Source organism: Marmota flaviventris, chromosome 3 (assembly GCF_047511675.1).
Source record: "Marmota flaviventris isolate mMarFla1 chromosome 3, mMarFla1.hap1, whole genome shotgun sequence".
In the NCBI taxonomy this organism is placed as follows: Eukaryota; Metazoa; Chordata; class Mammalia; order Rodentia; family Sciuridae; genus Marmota; species Marmota flaviventris.
Window position 1 is genome coordinate 86,404,205 of NC_092500.1, and position 22,196 is coordinate 86,426,400.

Here is a 22,196-nt window from a genome sequence, read left to right on the forward strand (position 1 = left end):
GATTGTGATAATACTTAACTTTAGATGAGTCTTAAAGCCAAGTGCCGAGACACAACCCTGTAATCCCAGAGACGCAGGAGGCTGAGTCAGGAGGATTGAGAGTTCAAAGCCAGCCTCAGCAAAAGTTGAGGCACTTAGCAACTCAGTGAGACCCTGTATCTAAATAAAATACAAAATAGGGCTGAGGCTGTGGCTCAGTGGTTGAGTGCCCTTGATTTCAATCCCCAGTACCAAAAAGAAGAAGAAGGAAGGAAGGGAGGAAGGTTGGAAGGGAGGAAGAAAGGAAGTTGAGTCTTAATTGGAATTCTTTATAAAGAAAATTTTAATTTTCAAATTTCAAAACACTAAGTTTTGAGGCAGGCCAAAAAGCTTTTCCTACTACTCCTACAGTTTGTATCTTAAATGTCCCCCAAAGTCTAGTGTTTTAAAGACTGTCCCGGCTGATAAGCACCATCAGGAACTTATGAAACCCTTAAGAGGTAGGAATCAGTGGAAGGAAGTGAGTTCACCCAAGGCATGCCCTTGAAAAATATTTCTCTCTCTCTCTCTCTCTCTCTCTTTTTCCTTCCTGCTTCCTAGTGGCTGTCAGGAAGTGAGCAGCTTTACTCTGCCATGTGTTTGCCTCACCAATGGCACCCCAAAAATGGAGTCAAGTGACCATGAAGTGAAATCCTTGAAACTATGAACCAAAATAAACCTTTCCTCTTTTTACAAAAAAATTAAATGCAGGAATTTAGTCAGATCTAGCTGCAGATTTAGAGATATTTTAGATCTTTTTGTAACATGTTCATAAGACATGCATTGTATCTTGGAAATTGGCAATCTGTTGCAACAAATAAATAATAGAACCTGGACTGTAGTATACATAAGGAGCTGAGGAATTTTTTTAACCTTAAGAAAAAGCAAACATTTTAAGTCATGTTAGAATAGATCCATGACGAATCATTCCATTATCTGCATTATTTTTTTTTTTAAGTCCACATCCTATGACTGTTCAACAAACTAAAAACTAAATATTTTAGTTTTGCTTCAGGGAAATAAGACTCATTTAGTTTTCTTTTACTGTGTTTTAATTGGGAGATAAAGACGTCCCCAATCCTGCTATGGAAGAAGGATGAGAGCTGAGCTCTTATCTTCTGTTCCCTGGGTAGGGAAAGTATTGAATCCTAATGTCTCCCCGAGTCTAAAACTCCATTAAAAGTTTTCATCTTTGGAAAAGAGAGGATACTGGCTAGTGTGCACCTGGCGGGCAGAGGTACTTATTCATCTCCTTGCAGTTGCTTCTTAGTAGAAATCATGTTGGTGACAGCTGATTGGAATGGGATCCAGAATTAAGTATATGCTGTCTTTCCTTGAGAGAAGATCTCCAGAAGTTGAATGTCAGAGGTAATTTTTGTTGCTCTGGAATAACTCCTTGTCTTAAATGGAACATTAAGGAGGATTTTAGCTTGCATATTTTGTAAACGAGGAAATGGGCTATGTAAAATATTCAAAGAATTATTAGGGAAACATTTGATCTTCCTTTTGCAAATCTAGCTTTCTTGTATACCTGACTTGTGAACTTTAATGAATATTTATAGAATATTCTGTGTTAAGGAGATCATATAGATATGATGATATATATGATATACACAAATAGATTTCTTATAGTATTTACTTATTGATTTTTATAGAAGAAATGTGGATGATATTTAGTTATTTAGAGAATGTAGGTTAGATTTCGAAAAAGTTAATATTTATAAAGAAACTCTAAATTTTTAAAATTTAAATTCATTTTTATATTAATAAGAGACATAAATCATTTTGTTCTAATTCTAGATTATTTGGAAACCTACAATGTTTTCAAGAAATAGTTCATGGACTTTCTTACCGGTGGGATGTAGTGATATGGTCAGTGATATGCTTTGTTCAACTTTTGTTTTTTAAATGGAGTTTGAAGTCAGAAGTTAACCTTTTTTTCTGGATGGCTTATAGGCAATTACATCCAGTTTTCATATATTTCCATTTATGCACTAAAACATCCTAGAAGAGGTTTTTTCACCTACCTGCCCTTTCCCTTTCTTTCTTTATTAACAGCAACAACAAAACATGCGTTTGAGAATACCTAGATGTAGTATGTGTAGATATCAGCAAGGTATTTATTAATGATTTGATAATGATATTGATAACTGTTATAAGAACTCATGTAAATCAGAATGCTGGTTTACATGAGTTGTTATAATAGTGAGAACCTCCAATGTCGTACCAGAGGGCTGGGTCCCTGATTGTGGTATATAATTGACCCTCCTGCATGAGCACCTTGCTGGTAGGTGATCAAATTTAAAGAGCCTATCAGATTGGAGTAAATTAACAATATATTGGTTGACAGCGTTGAGTTCAAATTCATCACAGCAGGATGGGATGGTATGTCATTGCTATTGGGATCAGTATAAAGTCTCTACTACACAAATGTGTTGAAGTGATTTCTTCCAGTTATAAGCCTAATGGTTCTGGAGGACTCAGCATGGGCTAGCTTTGTCATATCATTAACATTGTTTGGGTTACTCCCAAACTTAGCAGTGATGTTGGGTCACTTTAGCAGAAGTTAAACAACATAGAAAAAGAGCAGCAGTACCCACACACTGAAATTGTTCTAGCACATACTAAATGTCTTATTTTTAACTATTGTTAAGTAACACCTTTAAAAGATTACAGATAATGGAAACCAGAATATTGGGGGGACTTGAGGAAGACTTAGGGAAAGAGAGGCTCCAGGTACATACATAACTTTTCTTACATTTCTTTCTTATATAGTTATAATAGAGAGTCAAGAGTGGGCATAAAGGAATGACCATCAGATTGAAGTAGGCTTTCATTGGGAATGATGGACCTCCTGGACACATTCCTCTGGCACTGAATGAATTACTTATTGGGATGTTAGAGAAGAAAGTCACACATCTGATTATGTGGGACCAGGTCACTTCTAAGTCTTGTTTCAGTTCTGAGATTCTTGAGTTTTGCTTTATCTTTTGGAAGGCATATGGGTTGGCAGCTATTCTGTATGTTATATTGTATCTCAAAACATATTTACAAAAATTGAAAAGGCCTGCAAAAAAAATATTGTAAGCAGGTGTGTGGTGAATGTGTATGCTACCTAGTGGATGACTTATAAAAGTATTAGAATAACAGTGGCTTGAAAGGCTTGCATGGTTGTGACAAGTGGGTAAAGGAAGACAAGCATTTCAGGGTTGTGGGGAGGAATGAGAAAAGCATTTTTAATTTTATTGTACAAAGAGGCCTTAGTGTGGGAAAGCATAAAATAGTAATACTTACCAATTATTGATGTGCGTTATATAACAGATTATGTTTTTCCTAGGGCTTTTTACATTACAATATTACTAGTTATTACAAGAAACAGGAAGGAAGGGTTCTTGCACTGATACACATTTTACAGATTAAAATAAGAAGCCAAGTTCAGAATGCTTACCACAGAGAAAGCCCATGGCAGAGACAAAGAAGTGAAGGCTCTCTGGTCCGGTCTCTTTCTACTATATCACTATGGCCAGCTAGCCGGGCTGGCTACCTCAGAGCATCCCTCCCCTGCCAAACGGAGGTGAGGTCCACCTGCTTTCATGCACAGGGGAAGCCAGTTCTACATCTCTGTTGATCAAGGTTAAGGGTGCTCAGCTCCTATGCGGCAGCTCCCGACATACCACCATAACGTCTTGCTAACAATTTGTTTGGACAATTCCATGCTTTTAATGCCAATTCCTAGCTACTCATATCCTAATCAGAGCTACTGGTAAAGTCATTTTTTAATAGCCTTCAAGATTGAAATTTTGATTATGAGGGATAGAAAAATTTTGGAATTGTTCATATAATTTGAAGCCAAGAACCACCCAAATGTTATTTTAATTATCTGGCCTATGTTCTCATTATTATTTGTTGGGATGTGGCATTCACATTTTTCTGTCTTCATTCTGCTGTGATATATTATTAGTGTTCTGTTGAATAACTTGTGTTTACTTCCTTCTACTGTTTCGCTTGAACCTGTGTCAAATATTTTGTGCAGGCCATTTCCCCAATACCTAAATGCTCTTATTCCTTCCTCTATCTGTCAGAATCTTCTGAATTCTCCCTTAAATTCCAGTTCCTGAACCTACTTCAGATCTTTCTATTCCTCAAAGTTTCTCATCTCTCAGAATACAAAAATATTTATTTTTCATACATTTTAAAAATAATGTTCAATAAAGCCCTTTTCATTTTTTTTTATCATTTGAGTATGTTTTATTTCTACTTCCAGATTTAAACTGTTTGGATTTAGCCTTATGCAGAGCAGTGGATTGAGAAGAATGCAAGTTAATTATGTCTAAAATAATTTTGGTGGGAAAAGGTCCTGAAAGTTCACTGGAAAATGATTTTGGAAATCTTTTGGACACAATGGTTTTCTAAAGGGAAACAAGGACTGTTTGTTATGATGCATGTACAAAGTTAATTCCCACTGGGAAAATGTAGTTTAGTTTCTTTAAGAGAATTGTTTTATCACAAGGCATTCAGCCGGAGTAGGAACTCCCTGCACACATGGACACAGCGGATCCTCCATAGTCTAAAGGTCTGAAGACACTCAGCTGTGATTTATTTTTTCCTAGAAGAAAGAAGCAACAAATGTAGTGTTCCTAATTAATATGATTTAAAACATTGTCAGCTAGCCAAAGCCAAGGTGATTCAAGATTATCTCCAATAAGGCATTTTACTTCTGTATCTCATTTTTAATTCAAGAAAATATGGTCCTTACCCTCAAGAAGTTTATAATCTTTTGAATTGAAATGAAGAGGAGGGGGGAACTCTAGTAAAATGCTACCTTCCTACTGAGCCAAATGGAAACAATCAGGGACATGCAACAAAAAAGATTAATGAGTTGAGGGGATTGACTTATGAGAAAAGATTAGAAGAACTAAATATACATGGCTAGGCTAAATGAGTCCTATGGTAGGAGACATGATAAATAGCCAAATTTATTCCTTTGTAAGGCTTTTGAGACCAAGGACCATCCATACAAGCAAAATGATGTTTATCAATAATATAAACTTTGCAAATTTCTTGCAGCACTTTTAAGTCAGCAACATATACAACCTTGAAATGCAGTGGACAATGCAAATACAATTCATCTCTGCTCTTGTGGAATAATCTATATCGGATTCAGCACAAATTTCTTTTTTAGAAAGTGAATTATTTTGAAAAAATAATTTAAGAAGAGCACTTTGAGGACTTCATGCATTGTTTGGAGCAGAACTAATGAAGAAAATGCAAAAGATTTATTATAAAATGAGTCTGTGCAGTTTATGATAGGAAAAATGCTTAGGAAACTAACTGATATCCAATTCAGGGTCACCTGGGACCCAAGTGTTTAGTGGTTCATTTGAAAAAGTAGTTTATTTAGGTGTTAACGCCTTAAGTCCTGAACCAAGAAAGGTAAAACGACCTATGCAGGCAGGTAACTGTAAGGGAGGCTGAGACTAGTGTTGTTCCTGTTTCCTTAAGACAAAGGGATCCCTCCGTCCGTGCAAACAGGAAAGGTGGTAGAGATGGACTATTTTGGTTCAGTCCTGATTAAGAAGACTGCGCTCATGATTAGCACCTTATCTGAGAGGAAAACTTACTGTGCACTTAAATCACTGAATTAAAGTGCCAAAGGTGGAGGATACTCAAAACAAGGTTTAGTTTCTGTGGTGAGTGATTCAAAAAAGCCTATTAGAACTTTCACTGAAAGAGAAATTTGCTGTAGGGCTAAAGTTAATTTACCTTGTGTCTTCACTTTCCAGAAGAAGTTTGCATGTTATTCTTTTGTTTTTGGTAAAAGAAAATGAAACATCTTCAACAGATAGTTATATTTTTGAAGACTAAAAAAGTCTAATGCTTTTTCAAGGAAACTTGGGGCGTCTATTTAAAATGTCTCTCTCATTGCTCAACAAAATGAAGAAATAACTATCATTGTAATGGAATCTGAGTCCTCCTAAAAATTGTTTTGGCTCTATATTTTCACTGCAGTTTTCTGTATTTTTACTTTAGCTGCTACACTGGGGTAGTGCTGGTGGGAAAATACATTTTTATATGAATATTTATACTTACATATATTACTTATATATATTGCATATATATTTATATATGCATGCCTGGGAACAGACATATTTATTTGATTTTCCATTAAAGAACAGATATAGACATAAGTAACAAGTATCAATGAGCTCTAGAACAACCTTTTATTCATCATATTGTTCCTATAAAATTTCCAGTGAGCGTGCTTGTTTCAGTAATCCACATTTATGTGGTCTTCTCTGCTCTGGTGGTCCTTTAAAGACACATTTTACACAATTAAAAGTAGTATCATAACATCAAATACGTGAAACGTTATCATGAAATACGAAACTATTGTAATATCTACTTTATGGATATGCTTGTTTTGTAAATATATGGTTTGTGGAAGGGTTGGGCAGTTTGGAATAGAATTTCCATGAAAAGGTGTGAATGGTTTCTTTAGGAGATCTGGCTTTGTCTTCATGCTGGTGCGTATGGGCACGTGGAATAGTAATAGTGGGGAGACTGTCATTTCTGGTAATGTTGAGCGTCAGCATTTCAAAGACTGAAAAATATATGAGTAAAATTGTTCTTAATATGTTATCATTGCTGAATGAAAGCTGTCCTGATTTCCCCATTCTTTCCTCTGGGGAGTTATACTTATCTTTCATTCTGTGTCAGGAGAAACTGTCATTTAAGGGCAATTTCTGTTCCTATGCTGGCATATTTCTCTTGTTTATGTTCTTTCTTTTCCCATATGGGAATCTTTTTCAGGGTGTGTGTGTACAGTTTATCCATGTATAAATGACAGCACTAGCTGCTGCTTCCTGTGGGTAGGGGTGGTGTAGAATGGACTGAGGGGAGGGACGAGTCCCTGTAATGTCTGAAGTTAAAGATAATTCTTCTACTCATGTGTTTTGTTTTTCTACTTATAATCTTTCATCCTACATGACTTTTGATGAATGTATTAACTACTATGATTGTGAATAATCAATTCTCCCAGATGACATTATACAGGTTTGTCAAAAGGATTTTTTTTTTTCCCCCAATGCTGGGGATTGAATCCAGAACCTTCACATGAACAGGAAAGGGCTCTACCACTGAGCCACATCCCAGCCCTCTCAAAGGATACTCTAAGAATCAATTTTAAAATATTGCAGAACTGAGCAAAATGTCAGTCCCATACTAGCTGATAATCCACACTGTACTGAGATCCTTGAGAGCAGAAGCAAGCCCAGGGTGGAGGAAGCAGCTGGCACCATGGTTCAGCATTCAGGCTATAGCGCCAGACCTCCTCTGTCTACATTCCTCCTGTGGATCCTTTCAGGTGGGGGAACTGGGGCATGTTAGTTTCATCTTTATAGCTCATTTACCCTCTTCTAAAAATAGGAATTATGTCGCTTTCAGAATTAAATGAGTTAATACTAGCTAAGTTCTTAGAATTCTGCCTATACATATTGGTTGTCCAATAAACAGTAGCTATTATGATTTTTAAATGAACTTTCCAGCACCAAGAACAGACTTATCCCATATCAAGTAATCCCACAGTAAGTAAATGTATACAAAGTTGAATAAATACTTGGGTATCCCTTTAATATTTCTCATTGTAAAATTTTACAGCACCTTTTCACTTAATGTATGTCTATGGAAACCATACTATATACAAGTATTTTTTTAAGCACTTCAGAGTTAGAGATCCACAACCCATACTCTCTAAGAAGTCTGTTTTCTTGAGTGAGTTGTCATTCCATTCTAAGAATGAAAGGCAAATATTGCAGTGTACTGAAAAAGCTCTTAAGTTACAGCTTTATAGGAGAGTAACTTTTCCTCTTTGAAGAAAATAATGAGAAGTACAAACAGGAAGATGCGGATGTGTTCTTTGGTTATTTTAATAGATAAATGGAAATATGATCTGTTATTAACATGGGATTTTATATCAAATACAAGACACTTTAAATAGTGCTAAGGTTTTATGATAAGGGAAAGAAGAAAATTCAAGACTAATTCTACCATTTCTGTAGTAATTTAAAAATCTCTTTCAGTATACTACTGAAAACACTGTTTTGGGGGGAATCACAAGATCTTGGTTCTGGATTCCCTAGGTTTTGGATAAATTCATTTTTAAAATATTCAATCAATTAGTTAATTAAATTCATTCATTCAGTCGCTTTTGCTTCAATTGTTGACTGATAATCGACCACTGCAGAATGTGTACTCCTAGGTCCTCGTTGAGTTCTCCAGAGCAGCCCTGCTTTCACAAATTCTATGATGAGGACTAGTTTATCTTTTAAGTTTGTGATGTGTTGTGAACCAGTGCTGCCATAAAACACAATAAGAACAGATTCAAAAAATGAAAACAAGACTCCATAGACACAACAGGACTGCATCAGATTATTGCGAATGTTTCCATGTCTGACTCCTGGGTGCTGTGCCCGTCTGCCACATGCCGGTAGCAAACAGCTCACAGAGCAGCAGTGTGCTTGAGACCACCCCTGGTGGAGCGCTGCCAGGCACATTAGGTGCCATGGTACTGGCTCTCTTTCCCAGGAGATGATTGTGTGATTTTCTCTTCTGCTTCTAATTACAGTTTAGAATTAGCCTGTGGACTTTCCTCTAATACACTTCTTTCTTTCAGTACTTTATGAAATGTGTCTCTCTCTTGCCGGGTACTCATTGTTCCAGTACACTGATGATACCCAAGACGGCCAGAGCCAAGAACACAGCGAGAGGTGATAGTGCAGGTCCCCACTATCACTTTAGAGTGTCTCTCACTCCTGTCACACCACACTCATCACTCCCACGTTTGCGTTGGTTCACAAACATTTTGGGTGCTCTTACATTTTGCAAGACCCAGTGCCAGGTGCTGTGGACAAGGCAGTTAATATAAGCACATGGTTCCTGTCCTCAAGCTGCTTATGCTCTTAAAAGGGGAAGTGTTAGCCAGGTCCTGTTTTTAATGCATATTTAATGCACTTCATTTTGAAACTCTCCCAGAAGTGGTATAAAGTAAGTGTTAACTTGCTAATTTTATAGAATTAAAAAAGGAAAAAAAAGTAGATACAAGATTATGCTCATGGCAATATAAATTAGTCTGTACAAAATTCTTGTTAATAATTTTTATAACCTTTAAAAATAATTTGAAACTATTATGTACTAATGTTTTAAATTTTCTTATAGATTACCTATTTCCTATGACACGTATCAAGATTTAAGATGACATTTCATTGGGTGTGTCATCTGGATGGAGTTATCCAGACTTGATTCAAAGGTACCAAATATAGACCACCAAGTTTCTCAATTTGTAAGCCAAGCCATTTTTGTTAGATAACAAGTGAGTATTGTTAAATAAGTCATTCTAGAAGGGATTCTGTGTGGTAGATCTTGTTAATCCAAGATCTACCTATTATTCTGTGTGTGTGTGTGTGTGTGTGTGTATGAAAAAAAATAGTTATAAAAAACTCATTGTTTTATTTCATATTTAAAAGTGATCCTTCAAAATGGGTGATTTCACTTCTCATTTCTATTTGATATCTTTCAAGCATTTACTCACTAAAAGATAATAATTTATAGCATCCTTTGTACAAATAAACTGTATTTATGTAAATGTTTCTTTGACAGTTTAGTGTACTGTAAAATGGCCAAACTTCATTAGATAAATTTTTGCTTAAGAATTTTATCACGTGTTAAATGCTTTTCTAGTTTTATTGAGCTTTGCTTGTTTTGCATCTTTTATATATCTACAAATGGCAAACTTTCAGATACGCTTGATAAATTAACCTCAGATTCACCAGCGATAGATTATGGATCTTTCTCTAATTCTCAGCTTATAGAAGATACATGAAGGTATTTGATAAGGACCAGAGAGGTTAGGCCTTTGAGAATCGTTTCTGACTGAGTACCAACTCAACTCATTTGGGGGAGGCTCAAATTTACACTTGCACTTGCATTCTTTTTTTCCCCTAAGTACCAGAGAGCAAACCCAGGGCTTTGCATATGCTAGGCAAGTCCTCTATACCACTGAGCTACATCCTCTGTCCTTTTGTTATTATTTTTGTTGTTGTTGTTTGGAATAGGGGATTGAATCCAGGGTGCTTTACTACTGGGCTACATCCCCAACCCTTTTGATTTTTAATTTTGAAACAGGGTCTTGCTGAGTTGCCCAGGGTCTGGTTAAATTGCCAAGATTGGCCTCCAATTTGGAATCCTACATTGCTGATATTACAGGAATGTGCCACCATACCCAGTTTAGTTTGCTTTCTCTCTTTCTTTCTTTTTCTTTTCTTTTCTTTCTTTCTTTCTTTCTTTTTTTTTTTTTTTTTTTTTTTTTTTTTGAGACAGGGTCTTATTCAGTTGCCCAGACTGGCCTTGAAATTGAAATCATCCTACCTCATCCTCTTGAGTAGCTGGATTACAACAAGTGTGAGCCACCAAAACAGGCTGCTCTCAGGATCTTAAAGATGCCTGTCATTCACATTCATTCAAGAGCAATTGTTCTATATATTTTGGTTGTTTATTCTGGAGAAGAAAACCTGAAAACTCTCCCAAGATGTTATGAGATGGGTAGGCAGTAGATTTACATATTTAAATAGTAAAGCTTCGCAGATGTAGATAGTTGAAAACACCATAGCCAACTTAAATCCTGTCATTTGGGAATTTGTCCTGTATTTTTAAAGGGTTTTGAGTTTCAAAAAGGGTGTGACAGAGCAGGCTTCTGTGGGCTATGAAACACTTCTGTGCATCTCCTCTTAGCTCTGTGTTCAGTGACTTCATGGTGGTGTGGTAGCTGGACATCAGCTATCCTGGGTATTTCACTGTGAAATTTACAAATGTTACAAATCAGGACCTTCCCCCCACCTTTTTTCTCCTGGAGAGTCAATTATTAAACATTTATCAGTCCAAAATTGGTTTCAGCTTCAGCCTTATTATGAATGTGGATAATAATGCATGCTGATCATTTTTGCTTGGTTTTAAAATTGATCTCCCAGACACTTTGGAAAGCCCCCTCTCTGCCTAATGTACTATTTTAGTAACAGGAGATATATAAAGATTAATAGAAAGATGAATGTTTTTGAATTGTCAATATTCTGTGAGTAACCAAAGGAAGAAAATTCTTTGCAGAGGTTAAAATCGGGTAATAAGGTAATGATTTTTGAATTATTATTTCCTTATTGTTGGTGTTATGTGTTCTAGAGTGAGTGACATGCCTATTATATTGGCTATACATTAAATAGCTCACCATAGGTCACACAGTAGGTACTATTTTTAAATTACGTACATGGCTGTGTTACATCATATATAACATTGCACTTGTATAGCTTATTAACTAGCACATTACTTGTTAATTTAAACAAGGCTATGGATCTGATAATTCTGGTATGATAGCTTTGGCAACAGAAGACTTCTCTGAGTATCTCCAGGAATTGCTTTGACAGACTAGGGAGATGAAAATTCAGCATGCACACAAACTCAGCTGTTGGTGTTTAAATCAAAATAGATTCCATGGAACCAAGTACAATCAACTTATGTTAACAACCATTTGGGGGCTTTAGAAAACAGGCCACTGATCTAGGGGCTCATTTGTTTGAACACAAAATTCAAGTACAACATCTGGAACTTAGTGAACTAGCACAGTTTATCTTTGAACTTTCAGTTGCACCGCTTCCTCTTCTGGCAGTATACACCAGGGTAGAAGGAATGATTTGTCTATAATCAGAGGTTCTCTCCTAATTAGGGTGGTCAGGCCTGCTACTGCCTATCACATTACAAACTAAGGTAAAATTGCTTTGGGAGTGGAAGTCATGAAAGGATGGGTAGTTACAGGTCATGCACCTCTGGATTCCCTTTAACCTTTCTGAGCAACTAATTCCCTTTGCTGTACTGGACTGTCAATCTGAAGAGCAGCCCAGACTTCCTCTGGGTTCCTTTCACCCACACTTTGCTTATCTGTCTGAGTGGCATTTGTCTGATCTTTCCTTTTGCATGTTTTTACTTTTAAGATCTTCTCTTTCTTATGTAAAAAAGGCAATTAGACTCGTATCTGTTTATTTTAAACAAAATGGCTGTTAATTAGTGTGATCAAAAACCCTGCCATTGTAGACTATGGGCTCCACTTTGTAGTTGCTCTAAATTGAGTATGGTTTGGTGCCAGTTGACATGATAACAACTCAAAGTCTGGCTTTTTAAGCATTAATGAACAAACACATTTATGAGGCTTTGTTTTGTCTGGTTTAGATCTATAGGCTCTGAATGCATCAGAGTTCTTATTTTTTTCTTCTTCTGACTAGTGCTGTTGCTTATTAAAAGTGCATAAACTTATTGAAGAACTTTTTGATAATATAACTGATGTGTGAAATCTACACCATTTTCATTTAATTGGTTCATTTGTGGTTTTCTAAGTTGGAGCACAAAGTATATTTACTTATTCCATTAGTGACACATCCTAACATTTTTTATTAAATTATCAATTTATCAGACCTTTAGAAACATCTTAAATTATTAGTCCCTGTCCCCCTCCCCCATTCCCATTTAACATTTACAATTAACAAGCAGATTCTAGGTATTTATTTAATAGAAAACAACTACACGAGCGGGGGTCAGTAGGAGATGATTCAATCTCATACATCTTTAGTGTTTTATAGTGATAATTAATATTCAGAGTAAAGGTGATGGGGGCATTATAATCTTTATTGAAAGATTAGATTATGTTTATTACTTCTAAGGTAGAAAGCCCTGATAAGATATATTAATGTAATTTTTATATGGAGCATTTAGACAAAGATAAATTTCTAATTAGGTAGTTGGGAAAAATCAAACCAGAATTATATATAATTGACCAGAACATCCTGATACTTTAGCATTCTGGTTAAGTGAAGTTTGAAATTTGTAATTTACTTTTCACATTAAAAAATAAGAGGGTGACGAGAATGTCAGAGGGCCAATGACCTGGGTGTGTGTCTTTAACACTAAAATAAGACAACTATCTTAACCCCACTTGCAAGATGCCTAGAAACACTTTGGATTTAAGAAATATGATCATCTGTAAAACCACAGTGCAACTTGGTTTTTCTTTTTTTAATATTTATTTTTTAGTTGTAGCTGGACACAATACCTTTATTTTATTTATTTTTATGTGGTGCTGAGGATCAAACCCAGGGCCTCGCACATGCTAGGCAAACACTCTACTGCTGAGCCACAATTCTAGCCCTGCAACTTGGTTTCTGATTGACTACACTGAAGAAAAAAAATCTTCTTGTTTGTGAATAGTAATAGATCAAAATACCTGTTTCAAGTTATTCAGAGTCAAAAAAAATCTAATAATAACGATAGCTACCATTTGTTAAATATTTACAGTACTCCAGGCAGTCTTCTGTGGTTAATAATTAATGGATTCTAGTATTCATGTGTTTAAATTCCACAGTAACTCTGCCAGCTAGACTTGCGCATGCTCACTTTCAGTGGAGGAAACTGAGGCTTGGAGACATTGAGTACCTTGCTGCATTCACTCACCTGGTAGTTGTCCACGGTGAGATCTGAACCCAGAGCATTTTGCTTCCAAGTGCTTTCCATGACACTGTTCCTTAAGATTTGTTATAGAGATTGATTTTAAAAAGTACATTTCCCTATTCTGTGAAGAAATTGGCCACCCTGTTTCCGTATGTTTAACTTTTCCAAGTAAAAAGAGAGTTTCAGTCCCCACCCTCACCCCTTCTAGTTCTCTCACCGATTGGAATCCTTTATTAAACACTCTTATGAATGAAAAGCTGTTCTTAATGGATTTAAGTGTTTCAGTGATCTTTATCACTTATCTTGGAAGGTTGCTGCCTTAATCCGTCCTCACTGTTAAACATTTTTTCTTGGTATTTAGCCTAAATTTACTTCTCTTGATTATACTCATTATTCCTAGTTACCTCCCTTATTGTATGTGTCAGTAATGATCTATCTTTAGCCAACTGGCCTTGTTTACAGTCCTTCCCACAAGATTGAGGCTGATGTTGTAATGATGCTTAGAGATGATATAATATAGATGTGGGTAATTTGGCAATCAAATTCAAAGTACATTCTAAACCTAGAATTAGTAGGAAAGTAATAAATGGCACTCAGTGTTGGTTTTCTGCATCATCTGTACTTTGGTTTGCATCTAAAGACATCTGTATTTGATGCTTTAAGATTATTCACATACAGTTACTTTATATGGCTTGTAATATTAGAGTATACTAGCTTAATGAATAGCTTAAAAGTTTATTAATTATATATACTTTATTTGATATGACACCACTTTGTTTTTATTATTTTGCACTAAATCAGCATCTCATACAGTATAATCTTTGATCATATTTGCTTATTGCTTCCTGCCCCCAAGTCCTTGATTTCCATTTCCTTTTCAGTAGTAATGAGACAAATTATCAAACAAGCTCATTTGAGGAGACTCCAATTGTAATCAGTTAGCCTGATGGAGGAAAGAGTTTTGGTATGAAGCCTTCATCCTCCCTGTGGATACACAGTATAGTAATCTAAGGCTTATTGTAGTTTATTGGGCACTCACCAAGTGAACCTTACAAAGTAAAACCAGATTTCTTCATTCCTCAGAGAATAGATATCTATTCATAAGTTGTGTGGGTTTGGGGATTTCTGTTTTGTTTTGTTGTTTATCATTCTCATAAAGAGCTAACCTGGGGCATTGCAGAGAGTGGTTCATTTTGTTTTTTGTTTTTTTTGTACAGACTTGAAGCTCCAAAGGCTAAAGTTAAATAAAAAGAATCACAAAGTTGTAAATCTAGATGATAAGAGTGCAGAAGGGGGAGAAACCCAAATATATAAGCCAGGTAGAGGACCCTGGAATGTGACTCAGTAACCAAAGATGAAAATAATGGAAGGGAAGTTTCAAGAACAAAATTCAAGGTGGAAATAGACATGATGGTGTTCAAATCAGAAACAATTTGTCTCTTTTGAAAACATCAAAGAATCCCTGAAGGTCAAGAAAATATAAATATGAGGCAAGAAATATGGATATTTTCAAATAAGACATTTAAAGTTGTCAAGTATACAATTTATGAAATAAGCATTGAAAGATGAGACACGACACATGTAAGAACTAATACAAAACTTAAAGAAGAGAACCAGAAGTGAACACCTCAAGAACTGCCTTGTGGGGGCTTTTTGATTAAATCCTCTTGAGAGCATGTGGGAAAGTTCTGGATTCTCTGAGGCCTAGGGTCCATCTTAAGTGTTTCTAATGTTGGTGCTGTAAGCTGGCACTATTCTCTAAGTACTGTTCTTTGCACTTTACCTATTGTTTCTGAGCTAATTTTATCCTCATAATGACCTTAGGAGGAAGGAATACCACTGTTGTGTCCCTGTTTTACAGATGCTGTGGCAGACACACAGATTAAATAATTTGCCCAAGTTCACACAGCAAGACAAGGGCAGAGAAGGCTTTGACTCTAAGTAACCCTTCAAAGTGCCATGTTATCTTACTCCTTTCCAGAACCTTGGAAGGCCCAGGATGTCTTGTTGCTTTTCTCTACTCCTTCTAATCAGTCCAAGTCCTGACAACTCAAGCTTTTTAGTGTCTAGAAAATCTCCTTCCTCATTTCCCAGTGTCAGGATCTACCACTCCAGTGCCCTTTTCCTGCAGTGTCACCTCTTTGAAAACCTGCTACTTACTCTTGATGAGATGTCTCTAAATGTATATCTGAGCCTATAACACTCTCCATTAAAATTGTCCCAGCATTCTCCATTATATCCAGGACAAAATCCAAACTTGCCAACTGTGATGGAAAAGACCCTGGTGATCTGATCCCAGGCCCATTCCCCTTACCCCAACAAACTTCTGCTCCAGAAACAGTTCATTGTTTGTGGTTCTCATACATATGATTTTTTTTTCTTGGCCTCCTTGCATTTTGCACCTGTTGTTTTGTCTGACCACAGTTTCCTTCCTCCTTTCTTGGTCAGGCTAAGTGAGACCCATTCTTAAAGATTCAGCAGAAGCCACACATATTCCAGGAAGTTCTCCCTGATCCTGCAGGAGTGTTCAGTCCCTGCCTCTGTATTCTCATTGTGTTCTGTGCACAGCTTTAGCATAACACAAACACTGAGTTGTGTTCACTGGCTTCTGCCAAAGTGTGCTCTGCTCAAGTGTTGGGCTCATGTGTTCATTGCTGAATCTTTCCTGGCTCTCACAGGGACTGACACAGAGTAGGTGCTCAATCAAAGCTTATTGAATGAAGGGCCAAAAAAAAAAAAAAAAAAAAAAAGAAAAGAAAAAGAAAAAAAAGTGAATATATATATCTGATGGTGCTAATACTTTTGTCTTTGGAGTGCTTTCTTTTGGATTGTGGGAAAAAACTGTCAGATATTCTGGAGCAGAGTCTCCTTCTGATTGTGTGTCTGAGTACATGGGCAGCTTTAAAATGCATAGTTCCTTGGTCTCCATCATTAAATATTCAAATAAGTTACACATCACATTTTTGGGGACAGGAGTAGATCTGAGTAACTCTGATGTCTAGCTATGGTGGAGCTTGTCTTCAGAAAGTGGGGTGGGCTAGCTGCCTGCTGTTCGGTGCAGCAGGAAGGTCTTTAGGGTGTAATACTGGGTTTTAGAAACCTATGGCCACATTGGACCACAGATGCTACTTCTGCTCTCTGCCAACCAGTGGGCTGTGCCATGGCATCTGGATCCCAGGAAGAAACTCACCAGTGTGTTTTACAAACTTGTGCCTATGTCAGGATCCTTAGAGGATCAAGCTAATGTGTTAAATAATGAGAATTTCATGAGGGAAGTATTCCAAATGCTCATGTAGAGATTTGTGCTACTGCAATTCGATCTCTTAATTACTATGAGTTCTCTCCCTCCCTCTTTTTCTTACTTCTTTCCTTTCTTTCTCCCTTCCAAGGTATGGAAAAGGTATGGAAAAAAAAGATGATGCAAGGCTTAAATACACTTATGTACACAGAAACATTTGCCTGGTGTGTGGTACAGTGAGAATAGTACTGTTAGAGACAAGTATTAAATGTGTTATGATGTCTTAGTAGCATTAGTAGAGGAAGGAAGTAACCTAAGAGGATGTTTCCTATCTGTGACAAAGTGTTGTTGCACATCCCTCTGGTCTTCAGTAGTTCTTTGTATTGGAGGAACTTGTGAAAACTCTTTGGATCTTTTGTGGAGCTGGTATGGCAGACTAGGAATGATCTGTGGTTCACACTTACCTGTTTTTACCAGAATTTTTGGTCCTATTTGCCAAATTGATCTGTATCTTAAATTTATTTGGCCCCTGACTGTTAAATCTCATTTTGTTGTTGAATTCTTTGCCTAGGCTTTCCTCCATTCTTGTGACAATGATATAGATATGTAAAAAAGAAATACAATTTGAATTTTGCCTGAATTTAGATCTCCTATGTGCCAGTCAGCTGTTTTGTGACTGGGTAGGCTGACTCTCCCTGCTGGCCTTCATGACACACTTGATTGTTAGCACCATGGGGGCAAGAACCTAGTCTGTCTTTTCTCACTATTCTGTTTTTAGTGTCCCAAACAGAACCTGCATTGCCTGTGCTCAGTGAAGTGGTTGATGGAAGGAATAAGTGAAACTAAATTTTCAATATAGTACAGTTTATTTCATAGTTGTGAATAAGAAAATGAAATAATGTGTAAAGACACTTGGAACAATATAATGGCACATATAAATATTCAGTATTAGGTATTTTTATTAATTCAAAGGCAACACACCATAACCATTAGGAGCAAAGGCACTAAAGTTAGAGAGTTGGTGTTTAATTCTTGCTTTGTCATTTATTAATTGGGTGACTTTGGGTCAGCTGTTCATATTAACTGAACTTCAATTTTTCCCTTTACCTCCCAGAGTTGTTGGGTCCTGAATGAGCTATAAAGCCCACATCACAATTACTGGCATGTGGTACTCATTTAATAGCAGATATTATCATATTTATCATCAGCAGCACCATCAACACATCTCTATCAATATCACCACACTATCTGCCACTTTTACTGTTGTGCAGCTCCTGTGTTTATAGCAGAACGCTCTTATCTAACTGCTTGTCCATGCAAAGTCAGAAACCATATTTTCTATACACTCCTTATTGCAGGGTTCTCTTTGAAAGAACCTACATTACTAAGCCCTTTACTAGCTGTGGGACTTTGACGAGTGATTTAAATTCTTTGTGCCTCAGTTTCTTCATCTTGGGGCTAATAATAGTTTCTGTTGCATGGGTTTTTATTAATACATTTAAAGTGCTTAAAGAGTGCCTGTACTAGGAAGTTATCAAAAACAGTAATGCTAGCTAGAAGCAGTATTACTAGTAAAAGATAAAATAGTAGGCACATTTTTAAAACCCTGAGTATTAGTGCCTGTGTACTTATATTAACACATCATATAAATACACATAAACAGACATACTTAGGTATATTTTTTATAGTCACTGACTTTTTCCTCATCATTTCCCAGGGTCCAAATTTCAAATCCCACCACAGGGAGGCCCAAAACCTAAATATATCTGAATCACCCCTTAATGAATGCATGACTACTAAGTAGGTAACCCCTATTTGCTAACATACTTTTAAACTTAGGAAAATTCAGAATAGTTACTAAGATTTTATTTCTTTAAAAAAGTCAGCAAACACAGAAGCACATTTAAAGAGAAGAATTCCTTTCAGAGGAGTGAATGAGGACAGAAAGGTTTGTGTTTCTTGTCATGTAAGGAAAAAATAGCTGAGAGTATAGATTTCAGTGTTCCAAAATAAAAAATTACGTCTGACCAGGATTGGAAGCTTCAGATCAAAAGGGCAATTTTAGAAAATTGTGGTGAGTGAATGAGAGCACTAGTTTATTGAAGAAATCAATTTGCTATCTTAACCAATGGCACCAGTGCCATCCCTATAATCTCTGAAAATAGATAGGCACTTTGCGGTTCACCAATCCGTAGATCGCATCTGCTTCCTTACACCTGGCAAGCTCACACCCTTTTCAAATAAGATAGTATCGCGGGAGCTTTGTGGGTTTATGAAGCCACAAGTTTATTAGTTAGATAAAATCTCTAAGCATTTAGAAGTTTAAAACTGTGCTGTCAAACTGTATTTCAGTTATAATGGCAATTTCCAAAGTAAATATGACACAGTAACTTTTAAATCTTGTCATTCTGTTTCCTTGATAGTGTGTGATTTGTGATCATCCCTGGCAGTCCTTCCTGTCTTTGTTTTCAAATTCAGCTGCACATAGAGAGTAGCAATTGAAATACTGAAACATAGAATCTCATGCCAATGAAACACCTCCACTTTTCCCCAAATGCTTCCTTGGATAAAGGTGAGGTAGAATTTCTAAAAGGAAAACAAATGGCTTTGGATGTGTATAATGCAGTAGTGAAAGGACAAGGCAGTCTTGGGGGTAGGGGGTCCTTGGGAGTAGGGGGTCTGTCTCACTTAAATTGTCAAAAAGATAGAATACAATAAAAACTTACTGAATTTACTATTAAACTTAGGCTTTTCCTAAGTTTAAATTTCCTAAGTTTAAAGACCTACATAAAATCATTTTTTTTCTCTCTCCTAACATCCAACTCTCTAGGAATGGGTGCAAATCTTAAGGAGATAACCTGATATGAAGTAATTATTTTGGGAAAGCAAATTTCAAGATGTTCATTTATGCCATTCTATTTTCTAACAAATTTTATACAAAAATTGTTTATTGAGAATTAATTTTCACTAGGAACTATAGGTAAAGAGTTAGGAAAACTGAAGCCTTCCAGTTAATCCAATGTTTACTATATTACCAAAGTATTTAGTATATTTAGCTATATTCTTAACATGACAAAAATGTTCTCTCTGAAATAACAATGTCTTTTCAATATAATATCCTGATGACATTATGGTGCACATTGCTGGAACCTGTCCAGAGCTCTTCCATATATGTTATATCCTTGCTTTCACAAGTAATTCTGTGAGGTAAGAAGGACCAGTAGAATTAGCTTCATTTTGCAGTGGAGGATATTGACAAGAGAGAGGTAAATAACTAGCCCAAAATGCTATTAATAAATAACATGGTTGGGATTACAGTTGGCAGGACCAGAGCATATTCCATTATATTAAACTGGAGTATAATTTTATGGGATGGTAATATGAAGCAGAATGCTTTTGTGGTTATTATAAACCTTAAAATATGGGTGCTATAAGGAGTAAGATGTCTCAAATAATATCAGGTTGTTATTTTGAACAGCCATCATCACTGCCAGAGTTATTTTGAAAAATTACTAAACATGACACCCAAATCAAAGTAATTAGGAGTACTGAAAAAAATAGTGATAATTTGTGATATATTTTTGGTAAAGGATGCTTGTTAACTTTGGGGAACAAGGTTATTAATGTTTTCACCATTTAGAAGGATGAGTTCTCTCTAGACATGAATTCACTGGTGTGCACTGGAATTTAAAGCAGAGTGGAGTATATGACCTATGATTTTATGCATTTGAGAAAAGACATATCAAATTGTCACCCTTCCATTTCTCTCACATAAAATACAATAGTTGATAACAATTGGTATCTTTCATATTTCATATTGATATTTGTTGAAATGTTTTCATATTGACAACATCACTAGCAAAATTCAAATCTAATATGTTACTCATAGAAATATGATCTAAATGATTGGTTCAGAGCATGTCAAACGATGTAAAGAATTGTCCTAAGAAATAGCATTTCTTCTTGTTCAGCTCAAATGGCAAATGCAGGATCTATTACTAGGTGAGCCTGGCAGATGTTTATCTTTATTCTTTCTTCTGTAAATGTCCCATCACTTAGTAGAGGACACCCAAACCTCAGGACACACATATATAAAATCCTGGGAATTTATGCTCTTATTGGAGAGCAAGTCCCTAATGGTTATTTAATTACAAGGGAAGTGTGTTTGGTCCTATCAGTTTACATTCTCCAACAAAATAGTGTTTACAAGAGTCACAGTTACCCAAGTTTGGATTACCTATGTGTAACAATAGAATGTCTAAAAACATGAGTTAGGGGCTTCTGGAAGAGTCTGTGTGGGGGAAACTACCAGAAAAGAGCTATTACCACTGCTGCTATCTTGCCATTACAGTTTTCAGTGCTGCATTCTCAGAACCCTACAATCCTTCTGTTCTTAACACACCCTTACAAAAGGGGGAAATGCATCTCCGATGGAGTGTTTGAGAAAAGAAACCTGAATGGTCAGTTATAACTCCCTACAAATGATTCCTTATGATGTGAAAAGGCTTTTACAGGGAATGGGGAGATTTCTGAACTGAATAAGTCCAAGTAAAAACAATTCTGGAAAACATTGCAGTTTGAACCTAATCCACTTAGCTGAATCTGTCCTTGAGTTGCCCACTTATTTAGCGTTCATTCTTTCAGAAGTTGAGCATCTCTGTCGTTGAGTAGTGGGCAGATGAACCATGCTGTTCTGCTTACTCGCTAGCAGAAGTCCTTTTTGTTACTTCTGGTGTAAGCTTTTAGAAAGCTACAAAGTACAGTGACAGACACTATCATATTCAATTGGACATGCTTTCTGCAGATTTGTTAAGGATTTACTCTACACTTTTGTAGCATTTAGTTACCATAGAGATGACCTCAGTGGTAAGAGGAACAGCCTTTAGGTTGGACCTCAGATTTTCCTTTCATTTCCATTTAATTTGATTTGACTGCAAAATGTCACTTCCATTGCATTGATTAAGCTTCATTGCTGCCACCAACACTGTTAGAGAGGTGAAAGGGCAGGCCAGCTGCTGTCATTTTGCACCCCTACCCTTTTCTGATATCAATACAGATAGGCTTTTGAGATGAGAAACTCCTTCACTACATTGATGCAGATGCAATTTTCTCTTGCTCACTTTATGAAATATAATAAAACTGAAATTATGCTCAGAAATCTTTATTCACAAGATTCACTCTATATATCCTCAAATTTTCTCTACTTTAGTTCTATGCTCTTCTTGTAAGGTATGATATATAATGTATGAAAACTAAAAATTAGTATGCCTTAATGTTTTCCTCTAAAATTATTTTTTCTCTTAGATAACTCAGCAGTTAGCTACTTTCTTGAAATAGTTCTTTTATGGTTCACATGTATTAGAAATTGCAAGATGATGTTGATATACAACTATGAAGCACT

General features: G+C 36.2%; 1 protein-coding gene across 14 annotated transcripts in view; it reads left to right on the forward strand.

Moving 5' to 3' along the window:
- The window catches only part of Sox5 (SRY-box transcription factor 5), a 960,217-nt gene that overhangs the window by 72,382 nt on the left and 865,639 nt on the right, over window positions 1-22,196 (forward strand). For 6 of the 14 annotated variants that reach the window (XM_071610073.1, XM_071610074.1, XM_071610077.1 and 3 more), the window contains exon 2: window positions 9,232-9,385. The exons of 7 other annotated variants lie outside the window; for them this stretch is intronic. The gene's annotated coding sequence lies outside the window, so the exon portion shown is untranslated. The remainder of the gene's footprint in view (window positions 1-9,231; window positions 9,386-22,196) is intronic. One more of the 14 variants, XM_071610075.1, reaches the window with a different exon arrangement.